This window comes from Triticum urartu, chromosome 1 (assembly GCF_003073215.2).
Source record: "Triticum urartu cultivar G1812 chromosome 1, Tu2.1, whole genome shotgun sequence".
Lineage (NCBI taxonomy): Eukaryota > Viridiplantae > Streptophyta > Magnoliopsida > Poales > Poaceae > Triticum > Triticum urartu.
Window position 1 is genome coordinate 322919457 of NC_053022.1, and position 23810 is coordinate 322943266.

A 23810-nucleotide genomic window follows, 5' to 3' on the forward strand; every position below is an offset into this window, starting at 1 on the left:
CCACACCTGAAAACTTAGTATCTGCAGCAAAGTGTTTGGTAGCAAAGTAATACGATAGTGGTGGTAACGGTAACAAAAGAGTAATGAAAGCAAAGTAATATTTTTGGTATTATGTAGTGATTGTAACAATAGCAACGGGAAAGTAAATAAGCATAAACCAGTATATGGAAAGCTCGTAGGCATCGGATCAATGATGGATAATTATGCCAGATGCGGTTCATCATGTAACAGTCATAACATAGGGTGACACAGAACTAGCTCCAATTCGTCAATGTAATGTAGGCATGTATTCCGAATATAGTCATACGTGCTTATGGAAAAGAACTTGCATGACATCTTTTGTCCTATCCTCCCGTGGCAGCGGGGTCCTAATGGAAACTAAGGGATATCAAGGACTCCTTTTAATAGAGAACCAGAACAAAGCATTAGCACATAGTGAATACATGAACTCCTCAAACTACGGTCATCACCGGTAAGTATCCCGATTATTGTCACTTCGGGGTTAATGGATCATAACACATAATAGGTGACTATAGACTTGCAAGATAGGATCAAGAACTCTCATATATTGATGAAAACATAATAGGTTCAGATCTGAAATCATGGCACTCGGGCCCTAGTGACAAGCATTAAGCATAGCAAAGTCATAGCAACATCAATCTCAGAACATAGTGGATACTAGGGATCAAACCCTAACAAAACTAACTCGATTACATGATAAATCTCATCCAACCCATCACCGTCCAGCAAGCCTATGATGGAATTACTCACGCACGGCGGTGAGCATCATGAAATTGGTGATGGAGGATGGTTGATGATGACGACGGCGACGAGTCCCCCTCTCCGGAGCCCCGAACGGACTCCAGATCAGCCCTCCCGAGAGGTTTTAGGGCTTGGCGGCGGCTCAGTATCGTAAAACACGATGAATTCTTCTCTCCTATTTTTTCTCCCCGAAAGCATATATACAGACTTGGAGTTGGAGTCAGGAGGTCTTCAGGGGGCCCACGAGGTAGGGGGCGCGCCCTAGGGGGGGCGCGCCTCCCACCCTCGTGGAAAGGGTGTGGGCCCCCTGGTCTTCATCTTTGGCGAGGATTTTTTATTATTTATTGTAAGACATTCTGTGGAGTTTCAGGTCATTCCGAGAACTTTTGTTTTCTGCACATAAAACAACATCATGGCAATTCTGCTGAAAACAACGTCAGTCCGGGTTAGTTCCATTCAAATCATACAAGTTAGAGTCCAAAACAAGGGCAAAAGTGTTTGGAAAAGTAGATACGACGGAGACGTATCAACTCCCCCAAGCTTAAACCCTTGCTTGTCCTCAAGCAATTCAGTTGACAAACTGAAAGAAATAAAGAAAAACTTTTACAAACTCTGTTTGCTCTTGTTGTTGTAAATATGTCAAGCTAGCATTCAAGTTTTCAGCAAAGATTATAACTAACCATATTTGCAATAATTCTCAGGTCTCATGATTACCCATATCAATAGCATAATCAACTAGCAAGCCATAATAATAAATCTCGGATGACAACACTTTCTCAAAACAATCATAATATGATATAACAAGATGGTATCTCGCTAGCCCTTTCTGAGACCGCAAAACATAAATGCAGAGCACCTTTAAAGATCATGGACTGACTAGACATTGTAATTCATGGTAAAAGAGATCCAATCATAGTCACACCTAATATAAATTAATAGTGATGAATGCAAATGACAGCTGCGCTCTCCAGCTAGTGCTTTTAATAAGAGGGTGATGACTCAACATAAAAGTAAATAGATAGGCCCTTTGCAGAGGGAAGCAGGGATTTGTAGAGGTGCCAGAGCTCGGTTTTTAAATAGAGATAATTAACATTTTGAGCGGTATACTTTCATTGTCAACATAACAACCAAGAGATGGCGATATCTTCCATGCTACACACATTATAGGCGTTTCCCAAACAGAATGGTAAAGTTTATACTCCCCCTCCACCAACAAACATCAATCCCTGGCTTGCTCGAAACAACGAGTGCCTCCAACATACATCAGGTCCCAGGGGAGTTTTGTTTTGCAATTATTTTTGATTTAGTTTGCATAAAGCATGGGACTGGGCATCCCGGTGAGCAGCCATTTTCTCGTGAGTGAGGAGCGGAGTCCACTCCTCTTGAGAATAACCCGCCTAGCATGGAAGATACAGACAGCCCTAGTTGATACATGAGCTATTCGAGCATACAAAACATGATGATTATTTGAAGGTTTAGAGTTTGGCACATACAAATTTACTTGGAACGGCAGGTAGATACCGCATATAGGGAGGTATAGTGGACTCATCTGGAATAAATTTGGGGTTTAAGGGATTGGATGCACAAGCAGTATTCCCGCTTAGTACAGGTGAAGGCTAGCAAAAGACTGGGAAGCGACCAACTAGAGAGCGACAACATCCATGTACATGCATTAAAATTAATAAACATTGGATGCGAGCATGAGTAGGATATAATCCACCATGAACATAAATATCATGAAGGCTATGTTGATATGTTTCAACTACATGCGTGAACATGTGCCAAGTCAAGTCACTTAAATCATTCAAAGGAGGATACCACCCCATCATACCACATCATAACCATCTCAATAGCATGTTGGCACGCAAGGTAAACCATTATAACTCATAGCTAATCAAGCATGGCACAAGGAACTATGGTCTCTAATTTTCATTGCAAACATGTTTATTCATAACAAGCTGAATCAAGAACGATGAACTCATCATATTTACAAAAACAAAAGAGGTCGAGTTCGTACCAGCTTTTCTCATCTCAGTCAGTCCATCATATATCATCATAATTGCCTTTCACTTGCACAATCGAACGATGTGAATAATAATAAGAGTGCACGTGCATTGGACTAAGCTGGAATCTGCGAGCATTCAATAAACAGGAGAACACAAAGCAATATGGGCTCTTGGTTAAATCAACAATAAAGCATATAAGAGCCACTTCAACAATTTAATCATGGTCTTCTCCTACTGACCCCCAAAGAAAAGAAATAAAACTATTTACACGGGAAAGCTCCCAACAAGCAAAAAAAGATCAGGAAATCTTTTGGGGTTTTCTTTTTAATTACTACTACAAGCATGGAAATTAAACTGATTAAAAGCTACAACTATTTTTTTTGGTTTTTCTTAAGGTTTATTAAACACACAAGAAGAAAACATAAAAGGACATAAACTAGCATGGATGATACAATGAAAAAGTATGAACACCGACATCTAGCAATGAGTGTGTGTGAACATAAATGTAATGTCAGTGAGAAATACGTACTCCCCCAAGCTTAGGCTTTTGGCCTAAGTTGGTCTATGGCCACGGCTGGCCTGGCTGATATCCATAATAATAGTTGTTGGGGTCGTACTGTGATGAAGAAGACTCTGACTGCCATTGGCTGACAGCCATCTCCAGATCCCAAGAATAAACAGACTGTCATGGAGGCTCCTCTTGTGGTTCCGGTTCCGGGGCTGGTGCAGGGTTCCGCTAGGCGTGAATAGCCGCCAACGGAACAAGGTACGTGCCTACAGTCAAATCAAACAAAGAAGGAGCAGGCAAGGTAATAGTCTCGGGATGATGTTTATTAAAAAAATTGATATTTAAGCTATCCTTCCCTATTCTTAACAATAAAATCATGTGCTACCATAATTTTATAATATAAATAAACACGAGGCAGAACCTTTTCTTCCTTCTCATAATGCCTAATAGGTATGTTAAAATGTGCAGCGAGGCGTGAAGCATAAATGCCTCCAAAGATGGGACCCTTAGTATGGTTCATACTTAACCGTCTAGCAATAATGCCGCCCATACTAAAAGAGTTATCACTGTATAAGCCGTGGTGCAAAATAATAATATCAGGGATACTCGGGTTTCCATAGTTTCCGCGACTAATTAAGAAACGACTAGCAAATAATGCAAAGTAGAGTAAAACAGGAAAATGTATGCTAGTGATTCGTGCATCGGAAACCTTCCTTGTTTCCCCTACAGTGATAGTGTCAATAAATCCCTCCACATCATCACGATGTGGTTCTTCTGTCTTGCCCCCAAAAGGGACTAAACAAACCCGACAGAAATCATAAAGTGACATCTCCTTATGCTCATCATATAAATGAAATTCCACCGTAGGTGGTGAGTTCTTAGAATGAAAATGAAAGTTTTGCACAAAGGTATTTGTGAGCAAGAGATACTGGTCTCATTGGTCGTGGAGGAAAGCGGAAAGGCCTGCAGTCTGATCCAACTCATTAAAATCTTCATAAATCCCGGCTGCTCTGAAGAAATCCTCGGAAGGCCATTCACACGCCCGAACCTCCGCGGTGCGAGGCAAATTATACTTAGGCTTCGGTGCCTTATCCTTCGAGCTTTGGCTCGATGAGACCCTCAAAAGTCTCCTCGTCATTTTTTGAAAAATTCTGAAATTTTTAGTAACTTCAAAATAAAAGTAAACCAAACTCAATAATATTGATAGTAACCACTCCTACAAGTGCCTAGAGCCTATATCATGCATCAAAACTACTTTTGACCATATAAATTTGACATGTCAAAGTGCAACTATCCCTAGGTGGTTTTGGTAATTCCTAACAACATATAGCTCATTGAGCTAATACTATTCCAAGATTAATATTTCAGGAAAAGCTCAATGAATGGCATGGCATGGATGAGGAAAGTGGACCCCTCAAAATACTAAGGACAAAAGGTTTGGCTCAAGCTCAAAGCTCAAGACTCTACATTTTATATTTTAGTGATCCAAGATCACGTTGAGTCTATAGGAAAAGCCAATACTATCAAGGAGCGATGAGGTTCTTGCTTCATAGTGCTTAGTGATATGCTCCAAAACCCTCAATTACCTTCCCACATCCACATATGACCTAAACCAAAAGTCAAACTCGGCCCCACCGATTCTTTCTATCCGGCGCCACCGAGTTCAGATGTCATAGCCACTGCCACAAACCCTAGGCAAATCGGTCTCGCCGATAAGGATCTCGGTCACACCGAGATGGGGTTGTAATCTCTCTGTTTCCCTTCATAATGTTTCGGTCCTACCAAGATGAGCGATCGGTCCCACCGAGATTGCAATGTAAACTCTCTGTTTCCCTTTTGTAACATTTCGGTCCCACCAAAATGAGCGATCGGTCCCACCGAGTTTACCTGACCAACTCTCTGGTTAGCTTATTACCAAAGTCGGTCCCACCGAGTTTGTGTAATCGGTCACACCGAGATTACGTTATGCCCTAACCCTAACCATATCAGTCCTACCGAGTTGCATCTCAGTCCCACCGAAAATCCTAACGGTCACTAGGTTTGCTAAATCGGTCCGACCGAGTTTCTTAATTCAGTCTCACCGAGATTGGTAAATTGTGTGTAACAATTAGTTTTTGTGTGGAGGCTATATATACCCCTCCACCCACTCTTCATTCGTGGAGAGAGCCATCAGAACATACCTACACTTCCAATACACATTTTCTGAGAGAGAACCACCTACTCATGTGTTGAGGCCAAGATATTCCATTCTCACCATATGAATCTTGATCTCTAGCCTTCCCCAAGTTGCTTTCCCTCAAATCCTCTTTCCACCAAATCCATATCCTGTGAGAGAGAGTTGAGTGTTGGGGAGACTATCATTTGAAGCACAAGAGCAAGGAGTTCATCATCAACACACCATTTGTTACTTCTTGGAGAGTAGTGTCTCCTAGATTGGCTAGGTGTCACTTGGGAGCCTCCGACAAGATTGTGGAGTTGAACCAAGGAGTTTGTAAGGGCAAGGAGATCGCCTACTTCGTGAAGATCTACCGCTAGTGAGGCAAGTCCTTCGTGGGCGATGGCCATGATGGGATAGACAAGGTTGCTTCTTCGTGGACCCTTCGTGGGTGGAGCCCTCCGTGGACTCGCGAAACCGTTACCCTTCGTGGGTTGAAGTCTCCATCAACGTGGATGTACGATAGCACCACCTATCGGAACCACGACAAAAACATCCGTGTCTCCAATTGCGTTTGAATTCTCCAAACCCTTGCCTTTACATTCTTGCAAGTAGCATGCTTTACTTTCCGCTGCTCCTAGACTCTTTGCATGCTTGCTTGAATTGTGTTAAGATTGCTTGACTTGTGCTAAGATAGCTAAAATCTGCCAAAGACTAAAATTGGGAAAAGGATAGATTTTTATTTGGTCAAGTAGTCTAATCACCCCCCTCTAGACATACTTTCGATCCTACAAGTGGTATCAGAGCTTTGGTCTCCATTTGCTTTGATTTCCATAGCTTTTGGTGGTCATAGCCTTGGTTTCACAACCTAGGAGAGTATGGCGTCTAGCGAGGGAAATTACCACCATAGAGGTCCTTACTTTGATAGCACTAATTTTGCTAGTTGGAAGCATAAGATGAAAATGCATATTCTTGGACATGACCCCGCCGTTTGGGCTATTGTGTGTGTTGGCTTGCAAGGTGAATTCTTTGATGGGAGAGAACCGAATCGTGAAGCCACCGCGGAAGAGTTGAAAATGCTGCAATACAACGCTCAAGCTTGTGATATCCTCTTCAACGGATTGTGCCCCGAAGAATTCAACAAAATCATCCGTCTTGAGAATGCAAAGGAAATTTGGGATACTTTGATTGATATGCACGAAGGTACCGACTCCGTCAAGGAATCCAAGTTGGATGTGCTTCAAAGTCAACTTGACAAGTTCAAAATGAAGGATGGTGAAGGTGTCGCTGAAATGTACTCTAGGCTTGCTCTTATCACAAATGAGATTGCCGGCTTAGGAAGTGAAGAGATGACCGACAAATTCATCATCAAGAAGATCCTAAGAGCCTTGGATGGAAAATACAATGCCGTATGCACATTGATCCAAATGATGCCAAATTACAAAGATCTCAAGCCAACGGAAGTCATTGGAAGAATTGTTGCTCATGAGATATCACTCAAGGATAAGGAGGAGCTCCATAACAAGTCAAGTGGTGCTTACAAAGCCTCATGTGAAGCCCCCACATCATCAAGTGAGAAACAAACCTTCAATGAAGAATTGAGATTAATGGTGAAGAACTTCAACAAGTTCTACAAGAATAGAAGCAAAGAGAGAAGTTCCAAGTCAAGGTCCTACAATGACAAAAGATCTTCTAGTCGAGAGCGAAACTGCTACAATTGTGGAAGACCCGGACACTACTCCAATGAGTGTACGGCTCCCCACAAGAGAAGAGAAGATTCTCCCAAAAGAAGAAGTAGAAGAGAAGAATCACCATCAAGGGAGAGAAGGAGTAGGGATGATCGATATGAACGAAGACCCTCTCGGAGAAGCAAGGATTCGGAAAGGAAGGACAAGTCATCAAGGAGCTACACAAAATGAAGACATCAAGCTCATGTTGGTGAATGGGTATCCGGCTCCGACTCCGAGAGAAGCTATCACTCCGACTCCGAATATACTCAAGATGAAGGTGTTGCCGGTCTAGCACTTGTGTCAACCAACTCCTATGACATATTTGATTCACCAAATGAAGGAATTGAAAGATGCTTCATGGCCAAAGGTCCAAAGGTATCGCACCCCGAGTATGTTATTTCAATAGTGATGAAGATGACTTGTTAGGTGATGATGATTTACTTGTTGACAACTATAGTGATGAATACTATGATGAAACGAATGACAATGATAAGGAGAAGATTGAGTCTCTAACTAAAGAACTAAACACTCTTAAGTTAGCTCATGAAACTATCGTAGGAGATCATCGAGAACTTTTAAGGACTCATGAGAAATTACGTTTTGAAAAGCTCAACCTTGAGCAAGAGCATGAGTTCTTGAAGGCAATCAATGATGATCTTCGTAAGAAAAGTTCTTCTTACATTGCCAAGCATTTACTCTTATCCACTTGCATGCCTCAAGTCAAGTATAGTAACAAGAACAAGAAAGATTCTTTCTCTAGTAGTAACAATAATCATGCTAAACCCAATGTTGTTGCTTCTAGTAGTTCTCTTGATTCCACTAATGATTCTCTTAGCCAAGTTACACTTGAGCAAGAAAATAGCTTATTGAAGGGAATTATATAGAAAGGTGTTTACAAGAGCCTTGCCGGGAGTAAGCAATTTGAGGAAATTGTACGCAAGCAAGGAATGCACCGGAAGAATCAAGGTATTGGTTTTGAACGAAAGTTCAATGCCAATGGAGTTGAGTGGGAAGAAGATCAATACCCCAAGACAAAGTTTGTTCCTCAACAAGAGAAGTATGATCCTACTTCTTCCAAAGGGACACAAGCTCAAGATGATCTTCCACCACAAGACCACAAGCAAAAAGGCAAGGACAAGCTTCAAGAGGAAATTGATGCATTTGAAGAAGCTCCTAAGGCCTTGGTCAAGTGGGTTCCCAAGACTACATCAAGTTCCACTTCATCAAGTACAACTACAACTCCGAGGATTCCCATCAAGATGGTGTGGATCCCAAAGAAGAAGAACTAGAGAGTTCTTGAGGGTGACTCCGCCAACATACCTCACTCTTATCATTTTGGCAAGAACAAGTGCAATCAACTTCCACATCTTGCACTAGTTCAAGGAGTCACAAACCCTCTTGTTGGTAAGACAAGGGACAAGGTAACCTAATGCTCTCATAAACATCACCTTGTGTGTGCATCACTCTATGTCTATGGATATCCTTGTTTGTTCCTTGTGGGACTAACCCGTGTAGGTATTGAAAGTGCAACTCACTCCAAAGGATAGCTCCGAATGATCTACATCAACTTAGAGCATCCACATCTTCAACACCTACATGAAGTCATCATCGACAAAACCCAAGGTTAGTTCATCCCTCTTAGGGGGGATCTCACATCTAGGGGGAGCTTTACTCTAACAATTGAGTTAAAGCAACTCTAATGGTGTGAACACAACAACGCTTTATGTAAAAGTGGTAACCCCACTTGTGCTTAAATGATGAGTATGACCTATGATCAAATGTTCTCATTTGACTCCTAAGTCAATATACTCATATATAGATGACCTAGTCATCGCCAATTGCTTGATAGATGCTAGAATTGTTTGTGCATGTTTTGCCACATATTTCATTTGTCATTTTATTGTGTGAGCATGTTGGTTGCATAATTTACTCATTCGAGGACATCCACTTGTTGTTTTGATTGATTGGTTTCCTTTTCTCTTGGCCAAGTGGATGGACAAGAATGCCTAAGAACCTTCTCTAGCTATCTATGCTTTTCTCGTCTCAAACTCTATTCATGCTGCATCACAAAGTTTGATCAAGTAGGATTCGAACCACTCTGTGTGAGGAGCACTCGGAGTCCCCGATTCGTCATAGACTTAAACTTCCAAAACTTCTTTTTGTGTTTTGGTCTGACCGATTCATCCATTTCGGTCATACCGAGATCACTAAGTCGATCTAGGTTTTCAATCTCGGTGCAACCGATTCAAACATTTCAGTCACACCGAGTTTCAGTAACTGCTTGCAGTTATGAATCTCGGTGCCACCGAGTTATTCCACTCGGTCACACCGACAGGGTCGGGCTATATATATCCACGGGTCAAATTTTGGAAAACTTTCTGAATCTCCTCGCCCGTGCTTAGCCCGCTCTGCCTCCCTGGGTCTCCAGATCGTCCTCCTCGTCGCCAGCCGCCTCCTGTCGCTGGTCTCCGCCGCCGTCAACGGGAATCATCCCCGCCGTTGCCGCCGTAGCAAGTTCATCGCCGAACTAGGGTATGAACTTGAACTTTGTGCTGTTATATCTCCGATTCCCCATCACATTGCTTTGCCATGTATCTTGCCACGATTGAAACCATTCTATCCATCGAAAACACTACGTAGTTTAGTTGTGAATTGAAAATTTAGGGTTAGGTTTCCGCCGAAACCATCTCGGACTGACCGAGTTGATGAAATTGGTTCCACCGATTTGGCTCAGGCCATTGCACATGTGATTCTCGGTCTGACCGAGAATTGCAAATCGGTGTGACTGAGTTCAGCACTTTGTGAAACCCTAGCAGTCTCGGTGCCACCGAACTGTGACTCGGTCTGACCGAGTTCACTAGTTTAGGTTCCAAAAGCTGCTTCGGTATCACCGAGTTTGCAAATCGGTAGATCCGAAATGCTTTCTGTGGAAAACTCAAACTAAGTTTTTAATTCATTCTTTTGCAAAAACCTCTGTACTTTGTGATGCTCATCCACTCTACCTCATCTATAATCTATTCATAGGGTCAGCTATCAGAGAGTGCTTGGGAGATCCTCAATCATGAGAGACTCTGAAGAGGAAGATGAAGAAGATGCTGCACCAGCACCCAAAGCTCAAAAGCTTATGGGAGATGCTATAAGGGCAGGGGTTATTCCATCTAAGCCTAAGACTGCTCCTAAGACTGCTGCTCCAGCTCCAAAGCCAAAACCAAAAAGGAGCACCAGGAACATCCCTGCTGAGGAGAAAAACAAGGCCCTAGTGCCTGAAGCTGCAATGGAAGAAGAAGATGATGAGTCACATGTCTTGAGGAAGTTGAAGCCAAAAATTCCAGATCACAATGATGCTCATCCAGTAGCTAAGAACATGAAGATAAGGAAGGATTCAGGATTGAGGCTATGGAGGGAGTCATATCCATATGCCACCAGGAGAAGGACTGCTGTGGACTACAGGTTCCATACAAAGGAACAGCATGACTTCTATGAGACAATGTTGCTTGACAAGAAGCCCATAGTGTGTGACATGAGATGGGTTGATTAGAAATTCATTGAGGAAAACGAGTATCACTTCCCTGGTGTATATGACAGCTTCAAGGCTTGTGGAGTTGATGAGTTTGTGGCTTAGAAGCTCACAAAATGGAATGATGAGCTCATCATGCAGTTCTACTCCACAACTCACTTCTACCCAGATGGAAGGATTGTCTGGATGTCTGAAGGCACTAGGTACCAGTCAACGGTTGCTGAATGGGCGAAATTGATCAATGCTCCAGAAGAGAGTGGAGATAACTTGGATGTCTATGCCAAGAAGAAGAAGGATCACAACACCATGGCACACATGTACAAAGAGATCCCAGATGCTGCTCTTGAGACACACAAGTTTGGATCTGTACATTACCTTCTGTCAGGCTTGCCAACTATCAACTGGATCCTCAGGCACACTCTCTTGCCAAAGTCAGGTGATCACAAGATGATCAGAGGTCACTCCATCAACTTGCTGCACATTTTTGATGTTCCACAAAAGTTCAAGGTCATGAGTCTTATAGTTGAAACTATAAAGAGGACAGCTGCAGATCAGAAGAGGAGTTGTGGATATGCCCCACAGATTCAGGAGCTGATTAACTCCAAGATGGGCACTGGCACATATTTGCTATACAAGGAGCACCTGCCCATCTACCCAGACTTTGAGGACAACACTGTGGTGATGGATGAAAATGAACCACCTTTTGTGCACGCACAAGCCAAGAAGGAGAAGGCAAAGGCTGAAAAGGTTGCAAGGATGCCAACTACTGAAGAGGCATCTCAGTATCTTCTGAAGAGCAAGCAAGATCAGCTTGGCTACTTGATTGCATCCACTCTAAGGATTGAGAAAGGGCTGGCCACCCTGACTCAAAACCAAGAGAGCTTGGAAAGGATCGTGGAGCAGAAGTTCTATGACTTGGATGTGAAGGTAACTGAGATCCAGTCTGTTGTGGAGCAACTTCAGGATGATATGCAGGAGAGGAAGGGCAAGACAACCACTGATGCATTTGCCAGAGTGCCTAGAGCTCAGAGGTCTGCTGCAGTGCCTGTTCCAGACACCAGAGCCACTTCATCTGCACCAGCTACAGCTTCAGTGCCACCAGCTCCAGCACCTACTCCATCAGCTCCATCTACATCGACTGAAGCCTTCGTTCTTGGAGTTATCCGGACACCACCACCTGAAGACCAAGCCTGAGAGATGATTTAGTGCTATGCATTTTCTAGGAACTTTTTGGTAACTTGTTGCCAAAGGGGGAGAAAAATGTATAGATCATAGGCTTCGAGAGAGAGCGTTGCTTTTTATTCTCTCTTGCTTTGGTGGTTGAACTTTATTTGCTTTGCTTGTTTGAGATACTTTCTGTCTGTGTGATACTTGGATGATCACGTGTGTTTGATCATATGCTACATTAATGCTTGTTGGATGACATTATCATTTTATCCCTATATGATCATTCACCTTGCTTGGTGATGAGTGCATGTATTTAATTATTATCATTTTGAGCGCTCCACCAAGATGTATGTGACATGGAAGAGTAACCCATGAGCCTAATTCTCTGTGCATTTGCAGTCCAAAGCAAATCATAAACTATGCACAAATTTAGGGGGAGCTCTTGCTTTTCACATACTTCTCAAAGCGACAATGTTTTTAACTCTTATTATCATACGTCGAAGCTTTGATCTATATGTTGTCATCAATTACCAAAAAGGGGGAGATTGAAAGTGCAACTATCCCTAGGTGGTTTTGGTAATTCCTAACAACATATAGCTCATTGAGCTAATACTATTCCAAGATTAATATTTCAGGAAAAGCTCAATGAATGGCATGGCATGGATGAGGAAAGTGGACCCCTCAAAATACCAAGGACAAAAAGTTTGGCTCAAGCTCAAAGCTCAAGACTCTGCATTTTATATTTTAGTGATCCAAGATCACATTGAGTCTATAGGAAAAGCCAATACTATCAAGGAGGGATCAGGTGTTGCTTGATGAGGTTCTTGCTTCATAGTGCTTAGTGACATGCTCCAAAACCCTCAACTGCCTTCCCACATTCACATATGACCTAAACCAAAAGTCAAACTCGGCCCCACCGATTCTTTCTATCCGGCGCCACCGAGTTCAGATGTCATAGCCACTGCCATAAACCCTAGGAAAATCGGTCTCGCCGATAGGGATCTCGGTCACACCAAGATGGGGTTGTAATCTCTCTGTTTCCCTTCGTAACATTTTGGTCCTACCGAGATGAGCGATCGGTCCCACCGAGATTGCAATGTAAACTCTCTGTTTCCCTTTTGTAACATTTCGGTCCCACCGAAATGAGCGATCGGTCCCACCGAGTTTACCTGACCAACTCTCTGGTTAGCTTATTACCAAAGTCGGTCCCACCGAGTTTGTGTAATCGGTCACACCGAGATTACGTTATTCCCTAACCCTAACCATATCGGTCCTACCGAGTTGCATCTCAGTCCCACCGAAAATCCTAACGGTCACTAGGTTTGCTAAATCAGTCCGACCGAGTTTCTTAATTAGGTCTCACCGAGATTGGTAAATTGTGTGTAACAATTAGTTTTTGTGTGGAGGCTATATATACCCCTCCACCCACTCTTCATTCGTGGAGAGAGCCATCAGAACATACCTACACTTCCAATACACATTTTCTGAGAGAGAACCACCTACTCATGTGTTGAGGCCAAGATATTCCATTCTCACCATATGAATCTTGATCTCTAGCCTTCCCCAAGTTGCTTTCCTCTCAAATCCTCTTTCCACCAAATCCATATCCTGTGAGAGAGAGTTGAGTGTTGGGGAGACTATCATTTGAAGCACAAGAGCAAGGAGTTCATCATCAACACACCATTTGTTACTTCTTGGAGAGTGGTGTCTCCTAGATTGGCTAGGTGTCACTTGGGAGCCTCCGACAAGATTGTGGAGTTGAACCAAGGAGTTTGTAAGGGCAAGGAGATCGCCTACTTTGTGAAGATCTACTGCTAGTGAGGCAAGTCCTTCGTGGGCGATGGCCATGATGGGATAGACAAGGTTGCTTCTTCGTGGACCCTTCGTGGGTGGAGCCCTCCGTGGACTCGCGCAACCGTTACCCTTCATGGGTTGAAGTCTCCATCAACGTGGATGTACGATAGTACCACCTATCGGAACCACGACAAAAACATCCGTGTCTCCAATTGCGTTTAAATTCTCCAAACCCTTCCCTTTACATTCTTGCAAGTAGCATGCTTTACTTTCCGCTGCTCATAGACTCTTTGCATGCTTGCTTGAATTGTGTTAAGATTGCTTGACTTGTGCTAAGATAGCTAAAATCTGCCAAAGACTAAAATTGGGAAAGGATAGATTTTTATTTGGTCAAGTAGTCTAATCACCCCCCCCTCCCCTCTAGACATACTTTCGATCCTACAACATGCAAGCTCAAGAATAGGGTCACCTAAGCAGCAAAAAATTACAATGAATAAAGCACTAGAACAAAAACTAATTGGACCAATGGAGGAGTCACATACCAAGGAACAATCTCCCCAAGCAGTTTTGTGATGTTTATCCCATATATCAATCTTTATCTCTGGACCATTCCGGAGTTCCTCGTCATGTACGTGATCTCATCCGGGACTCTGAACAACATTTTGTCACCAACATACATATCTCATATAGTACTATATCGTCAATGAACGTTAAGCGTGCGGACCCTACGGGTTCGAGAACTATGTAGACATGACCAAGACACCTCTCTCATCAATAACCAATAGAGGAACCTATATGCCCATATTGGCTCCTACATATTCTACGAAGATCTTTATCGGTCGGACCGCATAACAACATACGTTGTTCCCTTTGTCATCGGTATGTTACTTGCCCGAGATTCGATCATTGATATCTCAATACCTAGTTCAATCTCATTACCGGCAGGTCTCTTCAGTCGTTCTGTAATGCATCCTCATGTGACTAACTCATTAGTCACATTGCTTGCAAGGCTTATAGTGATGTGCATTACTGAGAGGGCCCAAAGACGCCTCTCCGACAATCGGAGTGACAAATCCTAATATCGATCTATGCCAACTCAACAAACACCATCGGAGACAGCTGTAGAGCATCTTTATAATCACCCAGTTACGTTGTGATGTTTTATAGCACACTAAGTGTTCCTTCGGTATTCAGGAGTTGCATAATCTCATAGTCATACGAACATGTATAAGTCATGAAGAAAGCAATAGCAATAAATTAAACGATCATTATGCTAAGCTAATGGATGGGTCTTGTGTTGGAAATATGCCTTAGAGGCAATAATAAATTAGTTATTATTATATTATATTTCATTGTTCATGATAATCGTTTATTATCCATGCTAGAATTGTATTGATAGGAAACTCAGATACATGTGTGGATACATAGACAACACCATGTCCCTAGTAAGCCTCTAGTTGACTAGCTCGCTGATCAACAGATGGTTACGGTTTCCTGACCATGGACATTGGATGTCGTTGATAACGGGATCACATCATTAGGAGAATGATGTGATGGACAAGACCCAATCCTAAGCCTAGCACAAGATCGTGTAGTTCGTATGCTAAAGCTTTTCTAATGTCAAGTATCATTTCCTTAGACCATGAGATTGTGCAACTCCCGGATACCGTAGGAGTGCTTTGGGTGTGCCAAATGTCACAACGTAACTGGGTGGCTATAAAGGTGCACTACGGGTATCTCTGAAAGTGTCTGTTGGGTTGGCACGAATCGAGACTGGGATTTGTCACTCCGTGTAAACGGAGAGGTATCTCTGGGCCCACTCAGTAGGACATCATCATAATGTGCACAATGTGATCAAGGAGTTGATCACGAGATGATGTGTTATGGAACGAGTAAAGAGACTTACCGGTAACGAGATTGAACAAGGTATCGGGATACTGACGACCGAATCTCGGGCAAGTATCGTACCAATAGACAAAGGGAATTGTATACGGGATTGATTGAATCCTTGACATCGTGGTTCATCTGATGATATCATCATGGAGCATGTGGGAACCAACATGGGTATCCAGATCCCGCTGTTGGTTATTGACCGTAGAGTTGTCTCGGCCATGTCTACATGACTCCCGAACCCGTAGGGTCTACACACTTAAGGTTCGATGACGCTAGGGTTATAGGGAAAGTATGTACGTGGTTACCGAATGTTGTTTGGAGTCCCGGATGAGATCCCGGACATCACGAGGAGTTCCGAAATGGTCCGGAGGTAAAGATTGATATATAGGAAGTATGGTTTTGGCCACCGGAAGTGTTCCGGGCATCACCGGTAGTGTACCGGGACCACCGGAGGGGTCCGGGGGTCCACCGGGAGGGGCCACGGGCCCCGGAGGCATACATGGGCCAAGTTTGAGAAGGGACCAGCCCCTAGGTGGGCTGGGGCGCCTCCCCACCAAGGCCCATGCGCCTAGAGAGAAGAGGGGGCAAACCCTAAGGGCAGATGGGCCCTAAGGCCCATGCCTGGTGCGCCTCCCTCTCCCCCCCACTTGGCCGCCACACCAGATGGGGATTGGGGCTGCCGCCACCCCTAGGGTGGAAACCCTAGGTGGGGCGCAGCCCTCCCTCTCCCCCTATATATAGTGGAGGCAAAGGGGCAGCCCAACACATGAAGTTCTTCCCCTGTTGGCGCAGCCCTACCCCTCTCCCTCCTCGTCTCTCGTAGTGCTTGGCGAAGCCCTACTGGAGTCCCGCGATCCTCCACCACCACCACGCCGTCGTGCTGCTGCTGGACGGAGTCTTCCCCAACCTCTCCTTCTCCCTTTGCTGGATCAAGGCGTAGGAGACGTTACCGGGCTGCACGTGTGTTGAACGTGGAGGCGGCGTTGTTCGGCGCTTAGATCGGAATCAACCATGATCTGAATCGCTGCGAGTACGACTCCTTCATCCGCGTTCTTGCAACGCTTCCGCTTAGCGATCTACAAGGGTATGTAGATGCACTCCCCTTCCCCTCGTTGCTAGACTACTCCATAGATTGATCTTGGTGATGCGTAGAAAATTTTAAATTTCTGCTACGATCCCCAACAGTGGCATCATGAGCTAGGTCTATGCGTAGTTTATATGCACGAGTAGAACACAAAGTAGTTGTGGGCGTCGATATTGTCAATTTACTTGCCGTTACTAGTCTTATCTTGATTCGGCGGCATCGTGGGATGAAGCGGCCCGGACCGACCTTACACGTACGCTTACGTGAGACTGGTTCCACCGACTGACATGCACTAGTTGCATAAGGTGGCTAGCGGGTGTCTGTCTCTCCCACTTTAGTCGGATCGGATTCGATGAAAAGGGTCCTTATGAAGGGTAAATATAAATTGGCAAATCACATTGTGGTTTTGGCGTAGGTAAGAAATGTTCTTGCTAGAAACCTATAGCAGCCACGTAAAAAATTTGCAACAACAATTAGAGGACGTCTAACTTGTTTTTGCAGCATGTGCCGTGTGATGTGATATGGCCAAAAGGATGTGATGAATGATATATGTGATGTATGAGATTGATCATGTTCTTGTAATAGGAATCACGACTTGCATGTCGATGAGTATGACAACCGGCAGGAGCCATAGGAGTTGTCTTAATTTATTTATGACCTGTGTGTCAACATAAACGTCATGTAATTACTTTACTTTATTGCTAAAGCGTTAGCCATAGTAGTAGAAGTAATAGATGACGAGACAACTTCAAGAAGACACAATGATGGAGATCATGGTGTCATGCCGGTGACAACGATGATCATGGAGCCCCGAAGATGGAGATCAAAAGGAGCAAAATGATATTGGCCATATCATGTCACTATTTGATTGCATGTGATGTTTATCATGTTTTACATCTTATTTGCTTAGAACGACGGTAGCTTAAATAAGATGATCCCTCGCAATAATTTCAAGGAAGTGTTCCCCCTAACTGTGCACCGTTGCGAAGGTCCGTTGTTTCGAAGCACCACGTGATGATCGGGTGTGATAGATTCTAACGTTCGAATACAACGGGTGTAAGCCAGATTTACACACGCAATACACTTAGGTTGACTTGACGAGCCTAGCATGTACAGACATGGCCTCGGAACACGGAAGACCGAAAGGTCGAGCATGAGTCGTATAGAAGATACGATCAACATGAAGATGTTCACCGATGTTGACTAGTCCGTCTCATGTGATGATCGGACACGGCCTAGTTGACTCAGATCATGTTTCACTTAGATGACTAGAGGGATGTCTATCTGAGTGGGAGTTCATTAAATAATTTGATTAGATGAACTTAATTATCATGAATATAGTCTAAATTGTCTTTGCAAATATGTTGTAGATAAATAGCTCATGTTGTAGCTCCCTGTTTCAATACGTTCCTAGAGAAAGACCAAGTTGAAAGATATTGTAAGCAATGATGCGGACTGGGTCCATAGTCCGAGGAGTGTCCTCACTGCTACACAGAAGGCTTACGTCTTTGATGCACCGCTCGATGTGCAAACCCATACAACGTCGTCTGTGGATGTTGTGAACACCTGACAGACACATCCTGATGGCTACTTGATAGTTTAGTGCACCATACTTTATGGCTTAGAATTGGGATTCCAATGACGTTTTAAACGCCATAAGACATATGAGATGTTCCAAGAGCTGAAATTGGGATTTCGGGCTCATGCCCATGTTGAGAGGTATGAGACCTCTGACAAGTTCTTTTGCCAACAAGGTGGAGGAGAATAGCTCAGCTAGTGAGCATGTGCTTAGAATGTCTGGGTGCTGCAATCACTTAAATCAAGTGGGAGTTAAACTTCCAGATAAGATAGTGATTGATAGAGTTCTCTATCCACTATCACTAAGCTACTAGATCTTCATGATGAACTATGACATGCAAGGGATGGAGTTGATCCCGGAGCTGTTCGCGGTGCTTAAGACCGCAAAAGGTAGAAATCAAGAAGGAGCATCAAGTGTTGATGGTTTAACAAGACCACTGGTTTCAAGAAGGGCAAGGGCTAGAAGGGAAACTTCATGGATGGCAAACCAGTTGCCGCTCCAGTGAAGGAACCCAAGGTTGAACCCAAACCCGAGACTAAGTGCTTCTATTGTAAGGGGAACGGTTACTGGTAGCGGAATTACCCCAAATGCATGGTAGATAAGAAGGCTGGCAACTTCAACAAAGTATATACGTGTTATTAATGTGTACCTCACTAGTACTCCTGGTAGCACCTGGGTATTGAATACCGGTTCAGTTGCTATTATTGGTGACTTGAAGCAAAAAGCTACGGACTAAATGGAGACTGGCTAAGGGCGAGGTGACGATGTGTGTTGGAAGTGTTTCCAAAGTTGATAAGATCACCATCGCACGCTCCATCTGCCTTCGGGATTAGTATTGAACCTAGATAAATGTTACCAGGTGTCTACGTTGAGCATGAATATGATTAGATCATGTTCATTGCAATACGGTTATTCATTTAAGTTAGAGAATAATGGTTATTCTGTTTACATGAATAATACCTTTCATGGTCATGCACCCTATGTGAATGGTTCAGTGAATCTCGGTCGTGGTAATACACATGTTCACGCCAAAAGATGTAGAGTTAATAATGATAGTACCACTTTCTTGTGGCACTGCCGCTTAGGTCATATTGGTGTAAGATGCATGAAGAAACTCCGTGTCGATGGATGTTTGGAGTCACTTGATTTTGAATCGCTTGACACATGCGAGCCATGCCTCATGGGCAGGATGACTAAGACCCCGTTTTTAGGTACAATGAAACGGGCAAGTGACTTATTGGAAATCATACGTGCTGATGCGTGTGATCCAATGAGAATTGAAGCGTGCGGTGGATATCGCTATTTTCTCATCTTCACTGATGATTTGGGTAGATATAGGTATATTTACTTAATGAAGCACAAGTCTGAAACGTTTGAAAAGTTCAAGCGATTTCAGAGTGAAGTTAAGAATCATCATAACAAGAAGATCATGTTCCTACGATCTGATCAAAGGGGGATTTTCTGAGTTATGAGTTTGGCAATCACTTAAGACATTGTGGAATTGTTTCGCAGTTGAAGTCACCTGGAACACCACAGCATAATGGTGTGTCCGGACGTCATAATCGAACCTTATGAGATATGGTGCGATCTATGATGTCTCTTACCGATCTACCGCTATTATTTTGAGGCTATGCATTAGAGACAGCTGCATTCACTTTAGATAGGACACCATATAAGTCTGTTGAGACGACGTCGTATGAACATTGGTTTGGCAAGAAAGCAAAGTTGTCGTTTCTTAATGTTTGGGGCTGCGATGCTTAAGGCTTCAGCCGGAGAAGCTCGAACCCAAAAGCGGACAAACACATCTTCATAGGATACCCAAAGGTAACAGTTGGGTATACCTTCTATCTCAGATCCGAGGGCAAATTGTTTGTCGCTAAGAACGGGTCCTTTCTCGAGAAGGAGATTCTCTCGAAAGAATTGAGTGGGAGGAAGGTAGAACTTGATGAGGTTGTCGAACCTTTGCTTCAACCAGAGAGTGATGCAACACAGAAAGATGTTTTCTGTGGCGCCTACGTCTGTTGAATAGGAAGTTAATGATAGTGATCATGAAGCTTCGAATCAAGTTGCTATCGAACCTCGTAGGTCTACAAGGATATGTACTACTCCTGAGTGGTACGGTAATCCTGTCTTAGATATCATGTTGTTAGACAACAATGAACCTACGAGCTATGGAGAAGCGATGGTGAGCCCGTATTCCAACAAATGGTTAGAAGCCATGAAATCCGAGATAGGATCCATGTATCAGAACAAAGTATGGACTTTGGTGGACTTGCCCGATGATCGGCAAGCCATTGAGATAAATGGATCTTTAAGAAGAAGATGGACGTGGGCGGTAATGTTACCGTCTATGAAGCTCGACTTGTGGGAAAAAGTCCTTTTCACAAGTTCAAGGAGTTGACTACGATGAGAATCTCTCACCCGTAGCGATGCTTAAGTCCGTCGGAATCATGTTAGCATTAGCTGTATTTTTCAATTATGAAATCTGACAGATGGATGTCAAAAACAAGTTTTCTTACCAGTTTTCGTAAGAAAGAGTTGTATGTGATACAATCAAAGTTTTGTCGATCCTAAGGATGCTAAAAGATATGCTGGCTCCAGCGATCCTTCTATGGACTAGAGCAAGCATCTCGGAGTCAGAATATATGCTTTGATGGAATGATCAAAGCTTTTAGGTTTATACAATGTTTGCTAGAAACTTGTATTTACAAGAAAGTGAGTGGGAGCACTACAACATTTCTGATAAGTATATGTGGATGACATATTGTTGATCCAAAATAATGTAGAATTTCTGGAAAGCATAAACGGTTGTTTGAAGAGTGATTTTCAAAGGAAGACCTGGATAAAGCTGCTTACGTATTGGGCATCAAGATCTATAGAGATAGATCAAAACGCCTGATGATACTTTCAAAGAACGCACACCTTGACATGTTTTTGAAGGAGTTCAAAATACATCAGTCGAAGAAGGGGTTCTTACCTGAGTTGTAAGGTGTGAAGTTGAGTAAGACTCGAAGATTGACCACGAGAGAAGAAATAGGAAGGACGAAGGTCGTCCCCTATGCTTTTGTCATAGGCTCTATACGGTATGCCATGCTGAGTACCGCACCAGATGTGTGCCTTGCCACATGTCTGGCAAGAGGGTACAAAGGTGATCTAGGAGTAGATCACCAGATAGCGGTCAAAATTATCCTTAGAGGAATAAGGAAATGTTTCTCGGTTATGGAGGTGATAAAGAGTTCGACGTAAAGAGTTACGTCGATGCAAGCTTGACACCTATCCGGATAGCTCTGAGTAGAGATACCGGATACGTATAATGGAGCAACAATTTGGAATAGCTCCAAGTGGAACGTGGTAGCAGCATCTACGATATGACATAAAGTTTTGCGAAATACATAGGGATCTGAATATGGCAGACCCGTTGACTACAACCTCTCTCACAAGCATAACATGATCAAACCCAGAACTCATTGAGTGTTGATCACATAGTGATGTGAACTAGATTAGTGACTCTAGTAAACTCTTTGGATGTTGGTCACATGGTGATGTGACCTATGAGTGTTAATCACATGGCAATGTGAACTAGATTATTGACTCTAGTGCAAGTGGGAGACTGTTGGAAATATGCACTAGAGGCAACAATAAATTAGTTATTATTATATTATATTTCATTGTTCATGATAATCGTTTATTATCCACGCTAGAATTGTATTGATAGGAAACTCAGATACATGTGTGGATACATAGACAACACCATGTCCCTAGTAAGCCTCTAGTTGACTAGCTCGTTGATCAACAGATGGTTACGGTTTCCTGACCATGGACATTGGATGTCGTTGATAACGGGATCACATCATTAGGAGAATGATGTGATGGACAAGACCCAATCCTAAGCCTAGCACAAGATCGTGTAGTTCGTATGCTAAAGCTTTTCTAATGTCAAGTATCATTTCCTTAGACCATGAGATTGTGCAACTCCGGGATACCATAGGAGTGCTTTGGGTGTGCCAAACGTCACAACGTAACTGGGTGGCTATAAAGGTGCACTACGGGTATCTCCGAAAGTGCCTGTTGGGTTGGCACGAGTCGAGACTGGGATTTGTCACTCCGCGTAAACGGAGAGGTATCTCTGGGCCCACTCAGTAGGACATCATCATAATGTGCACAATGTGATCAAGGAGTTGATCACGGGATGATGTGTTACGAAACGAGTAAAGAGACTTACCGGTAAAGAGATTGAACAAGGTATCGGGATACCGACGATCGAATCTCGGGCAAGTAACGTACCAATAGACAAAGGGAATTGTATACGGGATTGATTGAATCCTTGACATCATGGTTCATCCGATGAGATCATCGTGGAGCATGTGGGAACCAACATGGGTATCCAGATCCCGCTGTTGGTTATTGACCGGAGAGTTGTCTCGGCCATGTCTGCATGACTCCCGAACCCGTAGGGTCGACACACTTAAGGTTCGATGACGCTAGGGTTATAGGGAAAGTATGTACGCGGTACCGAATGTTGTTCGGAGTCCCGGATGAGATACCGGACATCGCGAGGAGTTCCAGAATGGTCCGGAGGTAAAGATTGATATATAGGAAGTATGGTTTTGGCCACCGGAAGTGTTCTGGGCATCACCGGTAGTGTACCGGGACCACCGGAGGGGTCCGGGGGTCCACCGAGAGGGGCCACGGGCCCCGGAGGCATACATGGGCCAAGTGTGAGAAGGGACCAGCCCCTAGGTGGGCTGGGGTGTTGGGGAACGTAGTAATTTCAAAAAAAATCCTACGCACACACAAGATCATGGTGATGCATAGCAACGAGAGGGGAGAGTGTGATCTACGTACCCTTGTAGACCGACAGCGGAAGCGTTATGACAATGCGGTTGATGTAGTCGTACGTCTTCACGGCCTGACCGATCAAGCACCAAAACTACGGAACCTCCGAGTTTTAGCACATGTTCAGCTCGATGACGATCCCCGGACTCCGATCCAGCAAAGTGTCGGGGAAGAGTTCCGTCAGCACGACGGCGTGGTGACGATCTTCATGTTCAACTATCGCAGGGCTTCGCCTAAGCACCACTACAATATTATCGAGGTATATGGTGGAAGGGGGCACCGCACACGGCTAAGAATATGATCACGAGGATCAACTTGTATGTCTAGGGGTGCCCCCTGCCCCCGTATATAAAGGAGCAAGGGGAGGAGGCCGGCCGGCCCCTATTGGCGCGCCAAGGAGGAGTCCTCCTCCTAGTAGGAGTAGGACTCCTACTAGGAGGGGGAAAGGAAGTGGGGAGGGAGAATGAAAGGGGGCGCCGCCCCCCCCCCCCTCTCCTAGTCCAATTCGGACCAAGGGGGGAGGAGGCGCGCGGCCCACCCTGGCTGCCCTTCTCTCTCTCCACTAAGGCCCATATGGCCCATTACTTCTCCCGGGGGGTTCCGGTAACCCTCCGGCACTCCGGTTTTCTCCGAAATCACCGGGAACACTTCCGGTGTCCGAATATAGCCGTCCAATATATCAATATTTATGTCTCGAACATTTCGAGACTCCTCGTTATGTCTGTGATCACATCCGGGACTCCGAACTAACTTCGGTACATCGAAAATTCATAAACTCA